This window comes from Bubalus kerabau, chromosome 1, assembly GCF_029407905.1.
Source record: "Bubalus kerabau isolate K-KA32 ecotype Philippines breed swamp buffalo chromosome 1, PCC_UOA_SB_1v2, whole genome shotgun sequence".
NCBI classification, from domain to species: Eukaryota; Metazoa; Chordata; class Mammalia; order Artiodactyla; family Bovidae; genus Bubalus; species Bubalus kerabau.
Genome location: NC_073624.1, coordinates 132,838,101 through 132,849,176, shown reverse-complemented (window position 1 = coordinate 132,849,176; position 11,076 = coordinate 132,838,101). Strand labels below are relative to the sequence as shown.

Sequence of the window (11,076 nt, the reverse complement as noted above, 5' to 3'; positions counted from 1 at the left end):
GAGGGGCCTGGAAGCTGGAACTTGATCTTTGCTCCTTATAAAGCTACACATCTTGTTCTGAGGCACAATGTTCGGATTTTTTGTTTTTAATGGTTCAGAAAGGAAAGAGAAAGATAAAAAAGAAAGGCAGGCAGGCCAGCAAGAAAGAGCCATTTCCGTCTTCCTTCTCTTTTAAATCCATCTCTGGATGCATTCGTTGGCAGCCCTGCCAGCTGCTGAGAGTTGGCAGCAGGCTATAGTGAGGAAATCAAATCTCTGTTCCTCCAGAGATATTTAAATTGTGGCTTCACCTGAAAGAGGAGAGACAGCAGCCCACAAGGCAACCTCCCCGCTTCTTACAGAGCTCTGAGAAGCAGCTGGGTCCTGTTTCTCAGGCCTTGACAACACTTCCTACTCCTTCCGCCTACAGGAATATTCTGGAAAAAGGCGTTAGTGAACCACCTCTCCTTCCCTGCAACCAGAACCCAGCGAGGTGCGCTCACTGGTGTTCTCAGTAGGCTGAGAGTGTCCCAGGAACTGAAAGGGGATGGAGGAGAATAGGAATCCTACCCTCGTGCATAATATTATACCTCTCCACTGCTAAGAATACACTCTTCATAAGAAGACTGATAAATTTGGCTTATCTGTACACAGAAGTATACATTTACATAGTATGAACATAATACAGAATAGCCAATACATATTTTAAAACCAGAAAGCTGATTCAACTTTGTGTGGCAGTTTGGAAAACTCAGCATTCATTTTCTAATTAAATACATGATGTAAATACATATCAAAAGGCATGCAAGTGTTTTTAATCATTGATCCCAGAATAGCACTGCAAGGAATGTGCCCTAAAACCACCAATTCAGTGAGAAAAAGAGCCAGGATGTTCAATGATTGTTGTTAAACTGCAGAACTGGATATTGTCAAATTGTGCCGCAAAGAAAAATGGTTAATTAAGAGAAACCAGTGTGTTGTGACATTATGCAAATACTAAACAATGATCATGATTTACTATGATGTTATGGCATGTCAGTTGTGATTATTAAGATATCACATGGGAAATATTTGTGATATGCTGTTAAGTGAAAGAATTGGAAAATATATCTGGTATGTGGCCCAGCCTGACTATTTTACAGCAATTTTTCTGCAGACAGGCATACCAGGAAGGTGTTGCAGAAAAATGAAATTAGGTGTTTTAAAGTAGTAGGAATATGAGCAAAAGTTTTCTTTTGATGGTATCATGTTATTTTTAAAATTAAAATGGAAACAAAAAGCAATGCAAATTTTAGTTAGCTCTCTGCATTGATGCATTAAAAAAAAAAAAACTTTTAACTCATAGGTAGTTCATCTAAGTACTAATCATTTCCATCCTTGGTTCTAGGGCCTGAAGAAAGGCTCTGTAGAAGGAAAATCAAGCTGAGAGAAGCGTCAGGGAAGAAAGAAGAGAGAATTGAGGAAGTGGGGATGCAGGGGAGAAGATGGTAAGGAAAGATATCCAACTACCTCATCTTTGGTCTCTATTTGCTTTTAAAGTTTTGTCTTAAGCTGAGCTTATTTCTTTAACTCCTCAATCGATTTCTCCCTCAAGTTACTTTTTTTTTTTTCTGATTTCATAGCTACCTCTCCCCATCCTGAATATCAGATTCTCTCTTCAATTAATATTATTGTAAACAAAGATCTGTGTGTGTGTGTGTGTGTGTGTGTACTTAGTCACTCAGTTGTGTTCAACTCTTTGGAACCCTTTGGACTATAGCCCACCAGGCTCCTCCATCCATGGGATTTTCCAAGCAAGAATACTGGAGTGGGTTGCCACATTTTCTCCAGGGGATCTTCCCAACCCAGGGAAAGAACCTGCATCTCCTGTGCCTCCTGCATTCGTAGGAAGATCCTTTACCCACTGAGTCATCAGGGAAGCCCAAACCAAGATCTACGGATTTTAGTATATACTCATAAAAATCAGCCTGGCAAATGAAAGAGCAAAATGACTGTCTTCTTTTCAAAGATGACTGCCATCACCCATCAGCTTCTTGCAATAGAGATAATGCTTTAAAACTTGGCAACGGTTGTTCTCTTACCTTTCTAATTGCATGGCCTTCTCCCAGCTGGTCCAGAGCATCCAGGCACAAATTGGAAGAAGGAAATGTTTGGGGGAAGATGAACAATGTCACAGAAAAAGGTGCAGAGAGAAAGACTTAGTTAATATTCAGCTTTTGACATGTAAAGTAGGATTAACTACTAAGGCAATGGTGTTGCGACTAGGCTACAGCTTTAATAGAGGATTTTTAAAATACCTTCCTCTCATCCACTGGCATATTAACCATCAAGCCTGGATGACTCAGATCATAGAGTCATCCGTCTAATGAAGCAAATCCATTCATCCATAACAGTTACTGGGTGGGAATGACTTGAGAACCTGCATTCCTTTCTGGTAGAAGCAGAATATGACCATTGTAAGTTGAATTGTGTCCCCCCCCAAATTCACATTTTGAAACCCTTAAACCCCAGTTTATAACTCAGAATGTGATCTTATTTAGAAATAAGATCTTTGCAGAGGTAATCATGTTAAAACGAGGTAATAGGATGAACCCTGATCTAATGTGTATGTGTGAGTGGCTCAGTCATGTCCCACTCTTTCCAACCCCATAGACTGTACCCCACCAGGCTCCTCTGTCCTTGGGATTTCCCATGCAAGAATACAGGAGTGAGTAGCCATTCCCTTGGAGAAGGCAATGGCAACCCACTCCAGTACTCTTGCCTGGAAAATCCCATGGATGGAGGAGCCTGGTAGACTGCAGTCCATGGGGTCACTAAGAGTCGGACACAACTGAGCAACTTCACTTTCACTTTTCACTTTCATGCATTGGAGGAGGAAATGGCGACCCACTCCAGTGTTCTTGCCTGGAGAATCCCAGGGACAGGGGAGCCTGGTGGGCTGCCGTCTCTGGGGTCGCACCGAGTCAGACACAACTGAAGTGACTTAGCAACAGCAGCAGCAGCAGCCATTCCCTGCTACGGGGGATCTTCCAGACACAGGGATTGAACCCAGATGTCCTGCATTACAGGCAGATTCTTTACCATCTAAGCCACCAGGGCAGCCCAATCTAACATGACTGGTGTCCTTTTATAGAAGGAAATCTGTGCAGACAGCTATACAAGGCCATAGGAGCATGAAGATGGTTATCTGTAAGCCAAGGAGAGAGGCTGAGGACAGACCCTTCCCCCACAGCTCTCAAAAAGAACTGCTTCTGCCAACACCTTGATCTCAGACTTCTTCTAGCCCCCAGAAGTGGGAGCAATAGATGTTCTGTTGTTTAGGCTACTCAGTTTGTGGTGCTTTGTTATGGCAAACCTAGCAAACTAAAACAATGACAAAGGAAGAGAAAAAGACAATCCCTTCTTTCCACTGTGAAGGGCCAAAGGAAGAAGAAGAAAGGGATGCTCCTCTGCTCTTCTGGTTTGGGGCTCCAGAAGAAGGCCCAGGAAGAGGCCTCCTTGGACCAGACTGTCTGCTACCATAGTCAAGCAGACTTGCCACACAGGATGGTCAGGTGAGCAGGCCTTGGGCACCCGTTGTCTGGGCTTTCCTCGGTTCTAGTGAGGTATGTTCGGAGAAGGCAATGGCACCCCACTCCAGTACTCTTGCCTGGAAAATCCCATGGATGGAGGAGCCTGGTAGGCTGCAGTCCATGGGGTCGCTAAGAGTCGGACACGACTGAGCGACTTCACTTTCACTTTTCACTTTCATGCATTGGAGAAGGAAATGGCAACCCACTCCAGTGTTCTTGCCTGGAGAATCCCAGGGACGGCAGAGCCTGGTGGGCTGCCGTCTATGGGGTCACACAGATTCGGACACGACTGAAGCGACTCAGCAGCAGCAGCGGCAGCAGTGAGGTATGTTGTAGGGGAAGAAAAATAATTTTCATTTTTCCTCTACCCTTCTAGGTTCTAGGCTATGTCCCTGTAAATAAAAAGACAGATTAGCAGGAGCAAAACAAATGGAAGCTTAGTAACAGGTGTACTGGATACTTCCCTGAAATGGCCCGAACCAAGCACCTTAAATATCATCTCCAGTTAAAGATGAAAGGAGATACTGGGGGTACAGGGCAGGGGATGCCGGTTATGGGAGGTTATCAAGCAGAGCACGGTAAACTGGGCTGTGGAAGTTATGAAGGTTACTTTGCTGTCATCTCCACTGATGAGAGTTTCCAGATACTGGAAACATTATCTGGAATGGCATTCTCCTCTTCCCGGTACAATCTTACAAATGGAGATGTCCCTTAGAAATATAAACATCTCTTCGCAAAGATTCGGACACGACTTAGCGACTGAACAACAACAACAAAAAGGTAAGTTTTCATTTTAGAGATTTTCCTATGCCTGCTGTTCCTTAAAAATAAACAGCTCAGGAATTCCCTGGTGGTCCGGTGGTTGGGACTCTGTAATCTCATGGTCCAGGGTCTGGGTTCGATTCCTGGTGGTGAAACTAGGAACCTAGTTAGTACAAGCCACAGAGTGTGGCCAAAAAAGAAACAAACAAACAAAGACCAGCTCAAGTTAATCTTAATGCCAAAGAGACACATTTGGGGTGGTATATTTTATTCCTCTTCAATATACGAGACCCCCATGGCTGACAGCACCTTTAGGGAGAGGGGTGAGCAGTGGAGGTCCCAATAGCAGGGATGAGGAGGCTCTGAAAGGTTATCTCGATGCCCAGGCCAGCGGGAGGCACAGCCAAGCTTCAGAAGGGATATGTCCAGACTGGGCGCTAAGCAGATAGAGACCGATTCACAAGTTAGATTTCAGCTGCAAACAGCAGCAGCTCCCAGATGGACAAGAAACATCACCCCCCAAAGAAGAGAACACTGCTAAGCCTCCCCAAAACCCTCCCACATGAGAGGCATGTATGCCTCACCCGCTCCATATACTGTCTTAGAGAAAGAAGGGGGCAGAAAATACATCTGAGAGCATGAGCATTTTTAGTCAAGAGGCACTGGGCAAAACCAAATGATCAACAAACCGGGATGGACATTTAATTATTTTTTCCCCCCACACCACCAAGTTGCATTGTGAGTATAAATTCTCCAGTGTGTACACAAAATGCCTCATGATCAGAGGACTCGGGGACTGTGGGAGCAGTAGAGTGGGACTGTTCAGCACCAAGGTCACCATTTCAACAAAACAACTTCAGAACACACACACACACACACCGGAGATGGTTACAGTGGCCCCTCTAGTGCTTTCAAGAAGGGATTGGGTGGATTTGGAGATTCTCAAAGCATTTTGGTGTCACTAGCTTCAAGTCATGGGGTTTCACAGCCTGGAGGAGAGCTAATGAAAGTCAGTATCAGCTCCGCACACCTGCTGCCACCCACTGTCCAATCAACCAAGGCCCGTCCTGGTCTATCAGCCACATTAGATTCTCAGGCAAGGGACTGGTTTGTCAGCGAGAAATCGTCAGTGCTGAAACTGAAGTGGCAGAGTGGTGAAGGGCTACTGAATCCTGAGCCGGGGTGTGCCAGTGGGGAGGCTCTGTGAACCTGGACATCATCCAGCTGGTACTCTTCCTACCTGGGATGAGGAAACCCCTCGCAAGAGGAAACCCACCAACCCAAAGCCTTTTTAGGTTGAGGAGGCAAGTCTTTAACTATGAAATGTTCACTGTAAAGAAACGGTTCTTTAGATTCGAAACCAAAGTGAACAGTGTGACGGATAGATGGGTCTTCAGGAGTCCTGGGTATCACAGCTCTTAATAGAAGCTTTCCCCTCAATGCAGCCCCAAGAACTAGCTGCCCATCACCCAGTCTCACTTCATAATAAAAGCAGCCAGAAGACATGGTCATGGGCTTCCCCAAAGGCTCAGTGGTAAAGAATCTGCCTGCAATGCAGGGGATGAAGGTTAGATCCCTTGGTCAGGAAGATCCCCAATAAGGAAATGGCAACCCTCTCCAGTGTTCTTACCCGGGAAATCCTATGGACAGAGGAGCCTGGCGGGCGGTAGTCCCAAGGCTCACTAGAGTCACAACTGAGTGACTGAGCAGCAGCACACGTGTTCATTAACCAAGTAATTATTAGGAAACTGCTAGCAGTTCAAAAGGCCGTTCTCAGTGGCTGGCACACAGAAGGAGCCTCTAAGACAACAGGTGCTTTTCTTCCTGGGCATTTGGACCTCCCCAAGTGGGAGGCATTGTGTGGGGCACGAGAGGGAAGAGAGTGACACGCAGATGTTCAGACATAAAACCCGAGGAAAAGAGAAGCAGCCGTGCATACTGCAGTGATTCATTCACACATCCACTCAAAATGCATTGATAGGACATTGGTCAGGTGCCCAATACGATGGAGGTGTGGAAGGTACAACAGCAGGCAAAGCATCCCTGCCCTTGGGTAGCTGATGCTCTAGTACAGGAGACAGACTGAATCTATGTGGACTAGAATATCAGGTAGCGATGTGTGTTAGCCGAAATCTGGTTAGCAGGCTAAGTGGTGACGGGGTGGAGGAGAGAGGAGCTGCCCTTTTATGAGTCAGTAACGTCTCTCTAAGCGAGGACATTTGAGCAGGGACCTGAGTCACGCTGGGGAGTGTGCCACAGGACTCTGTGTGGAGAACATTTCGGCAGGGGCGAGCAGGACCTGGGAGGCTGAGAGCATAGTGGGAGACGAGGACAGACAAGCACCCAGGGGCCAAGTCACACGGGGTTTAGACCTGATTCTCAAGGAGAGAAGTCACTGAAGGGTTTTGAGCAACGAGATCGATGGATGAGATGTGGGTGTGAGAGAAAAGGGGGACAGGATTGGGGCCTGACCTTGGAGGGGCATCTGTTGGTGCGGGGATGGGTGGGATTGGGTGGGGGGTGGGTATAGTGAATGAAGGTCGCTGAGCATTCAGAGGCAGAGAGAGAGAGAAGGAATTACATCCGTGTCTTTTCCCGCTCTTCTCCCCCTTCTGCACAAACTCCTCTTCCTTCATCATTTGTCTTCATTAGCTTGTGCTCTCCTTGCTCTCTTGCTCCTGCATGCGTTTCTCTTTCTCTCTGTGGCATGAGTTTCCCAGGGACACACCTGAGCCCGTACCCCGCTCCATGGGGTGCCTCCTACAGTATTTTCACAATCACATAAGCAAATTTCTTCTTGCTGATGAAGTACAAATGTCAGAATTTGAAATATTCTTAACATGAACACTGTTCCTCTCTGCACACAAAGCCCCTTCCCCAAATCTTCCAGATATGTTGCTAAGTCTTAAGGGTTTGAGGAAGACTTCACGCCCGCTGTCAAAGCATTAAGTTTACAAAGGAGGGAAGACAGGAGGACTAATTCCTTTCCCCCACCCACAAGACATCAGTCTTCTGATTTTCCTTCATCACCTGTTTCTGTATTTATTCCTTTATTCCTTCATCTCCATGTCAGCGTTCAACAGGAACAAGAGTGAGTCATGAAGTTTACTTCCATTTCCAAAACTTTGGAATAAAGAGAAGAGAAAAAAAAATTTTTTTTTCTTTTTTTTTCTGAGCTCACAGTGTAAACCAGCCAGACTGGTTTGTAAAATGATCACATCTCTCGACACTCTGGTGGCTGATTTGCCTGGTGCTGGATGAGTGTCTTTTCCTCTCTTTCAGTCAACTCAAGTAAATATACAACACTCAGTCAAATTACATCCTTGAGCAGGGGGAGAGGCTTTGAGATGTTTTCTTGTTAACTATTTACCTTCATCTGTCTGTTCACAGTTTCGGAGACAGATCGCTCAGTCGTGTCCGACTCCTAGAGACCCCATGGACTGCAGCCCACCAGGCTCCTCCGTCCATGGGATTTTCCAGGCAAGAGTACTGGAGTGGAGTGCCATTGCCTTCTCCAGAACCATCAGAATACAGTTACTAAAAGGATTTTCAGGGGCCGGCAGGGGACAGGCTGCAGCTGGAAGCTTGTTACATAACTTTTGTTATATGTCTCTTTTCAATTTCAAGGTGTTCAGCAGACACTGACTAATTAAGATAGGAATTGATTTATGTGCTTGGGTATCCCACTCTGCTGTGATAAGAATTACATGCTCTGAGCTGGAAAACATTCTTATTGCTTCTTTGGTAATGCTGAACCCTCATTGGATGATAATGATAGTCCTCTGTTGTCAGTCTGTGAATAATGCAGTAAATGAGAACATGATCCATGGAGCCTTTATGCTCACATAATCCTCTGAATGGAGGGACCCCTGACCAGTGACTTCGACACATCTTGACTCTCCCTGGACACGTCCAGTGACAGCCAGTTCATGACTGTTGGGCAGCTGTTTGCTGTAGTTAGGCTGGGTCTGAGTCAAAGGGATTTATTCATACAGGTAATTCCCCTTTGGGGATCCCAGTGGGAGACATGTAACTCCAGGTGGTACCTGGAAAGACTCTCATCCAAATCTGTTCTTGTCCAAGTTCAGAACTCTCCCATCAGAGCTTGCTCTTTTGAGGTTAAGAGATTGTCATCATTTTTCTCTTTATTATCTTTTAGCAACCATTTTGTGCCAGCCATTGTGTTATCCTCCAGAACCCAATTTCAATAAGATCTATTTTTTGTCCGTCAGGAGCTTACGATCTAGTTCATTACATTTTAATTACTTTGAAATGGGCAAAACAGTACTGCTCATTTAAAATAAAATTATACTTATTTGGCTGTGTCGGGTCTTAGTTTGTAGCACGCGGCATCTTGAGTTGTGGCACGTGGGCTTTAGAGCACTCGGGCTCAGTGGTCATGGTGTGCAGGTTTAGTTGCAGCATGTGGGATCTTAGTTCCCCAGCCAGGGATCAAACCCATGTCCCCTGCTTTGCAAGGCAGATTCTTAACCACTGGACCACCAGGGAAGTCCCAATGTTGGTCATTTATAACTTTCATCAGTCACACATTAATTTGTTCAATGAAAATTTATTGACTAGAAGTTATAGTCTAGTAAGAAGACAATCCGGAATAAATCATTGTAACAGAAAGTTACAAGTGCTGTAATAAAGCCCCACTTAATACTCGATCCTTCTTAAGGTAACTGGGCAAGGAGAGCTTTAGAAATGTTACTGCAGAAGACCTAGGGCACTGAACACCTGTGGAGATGGGAGAAGGATGCTGCCAGAAAGATCGTTAACTCTCTGATTCTGGTCAAGAGTAGCTCAGCCTGATGACAGCTGATTGACTCCAGGAGTCTTTGCACAAGAGCTATAATCATTTTCACCCGTGAAGTTGATGTGGCTAATGAGAGGTCTTGTGGTATTGCCTTAATGAGGTGAAACAATTAAGCTGTAATTAGCACATTTATTATTTTCATATGAATCAATGTTTCTAAAGCCCCTGAAAAGAATTTAATCTCAAAAATAAATTAAGCCTTTTTGCCAAGCCCCTTCATACTATTAAACATGCCAATTTTTTTTTCTTGGTATAAATCACAAACTTCATCCTTCAAATAGTCCCAAGCATATAAATAGCCAGGCTAAAAGTAATTATGTTTCATTGTAAATTGTTCCCTGGGCTTTTCTGAAAATCCAAAGGCAAGGCAAGGAAGAGTAGATATCCTGCTAGAATCGAATTCTGATGAATCAGGATGAAGGAATTACGTTTTTGGTAAAACCGGAGATGATGCTTTCTGGCCAGAATTCCTGCCTGAACCAGCCCAATGCAGGCAGGCAGGCAGGTTTGTGTTTTCTCCAATCACTTGTTGCCTTTGCACATTCATCCATCAGGCTGAACAGAGAATCAATAACCAGTTGCCTAGCAGGATTTTTTAAGGTTATCACTCCCAATCCTTCATTTGATGGATGCTTAATGTTGATCATATTGACTGAGAGGTGAAGAGTTGCCTTCTACTGCAGGTTTGATGAGTTACCATTTTCTGCCAGATAAAGAAGTTTCTACAAAGGAAGAAAAATTACTTTTCTGGGATCTGCTCTTGCTCTACAGAAACAGAAATGTAGCTAAGAGGCTTAAAGTGGAAACACCAGACAATTCTGGCTGCTCCGAGGACGGTGCCTACTTCTGACAGAAAATTCCTCTTGTTTTATGCATACATTTTGAAAATCACTGTTCCTTTTCATTGGAAAGAATTTTTAAAAGATATTTTCTTTGAAAATTCTAAAGCCAAGCAAAATCTGCTAGACACCTGGGTTATGGTCTTAGAATAATTCTAAGTAAGAATCAGAGTATACCCAAAGATGTAACTATCAAGATTCTGATTAATTTTACAATGAATTCTCATTTATCCAAAATGTTTCCAAATGTTGGGATGTTTTTTTAAAATTCAGATTAAAAAGAGATACCAGAGAGTGCCAGTTTTGGCGATGGTCATGCCTTCTTTCCATATTTGTAATTGCTTTCTCCAACAGTGAGAAATGTGTATTTTATTAACAAAAGTAGTTTTATTTCAGTTTTATTGAAGTATAATTGACAATTACAATGTATCCCCATTTCCTCCACTTCTGAGCCCCTGGGTACCACCATTCTACTCTGTTACTATGAGCCTGATCTTTTTTTTTTTTTAACATTCCACCAGTAAGTGATATCATGCAGTATTTGTCTTTCTCTGCCTGGCTTATTTCACTAAGGATAATTTTTGTCTATGTTGCTGCAAATGGCAGGATTTCCTTCTTTTTATGGGTGAATAATATTCCTGTGTATGTGTGTGTGTATTCTACTCCTTCTTCAATCAGCAGAAACTTACGCTGTTTCCATATATTGACTATTACAAATAATGCTGCAGTAAACATAAGGACATGGAGGTACAGATATTTCTTCAAGATAATGATTTTATTTCCTTTGGCTGATTACCCAGAAATAAGACTGTTGAATCATGTATTAGTTCTATTTTTAAATTTTTTTAGGAACTTCCAAACTTTTCCATAGCAGCTGTACCAGTTTGCATCCCCTCTCCTAGTGTACTAGGGATCCCTTTTCACCACATCCTTGCCAACACTTCTTGTCTTTTTGATGCTAGGTATTCCAACAGGTACAAAGTTATATCTCATTGTGGTTTTCATTTGCATTTCCCTGATAATTCATGATGTTAAACACCTTTTTAGGTGCCTGTTGTCCATTTTTATGCCTTCTTTGGAAAGTGTTTATTCAGGTCTTCTGGCT

The 11,076-nt window shown here is 43.8% G+C and overlaps 1 long non-coding RNA gene across 1 annotated transcript; it reads left to right on the top strand.

Moving 5' to 3' along the window:
* The first annotated feature begins 335 nt into the window (after positions 1 to 335).
* On the top strand, positions 336 to 9,204 carry LOC129658073 (uncharacterized). Its single transcript, XR_008717255.1, has 4 exons — positions 336 to 472; positions 1,367 to 1,466; positions 3,397 to 3,533; positions 7,704 to 9,204. It is a non-coding gene; the product is annotated as an uncharacterized LOC129658073 (long non-coding RNA).
* Positions 9,205 to 11,076: the final 1,872 nt, after the last annotated feature.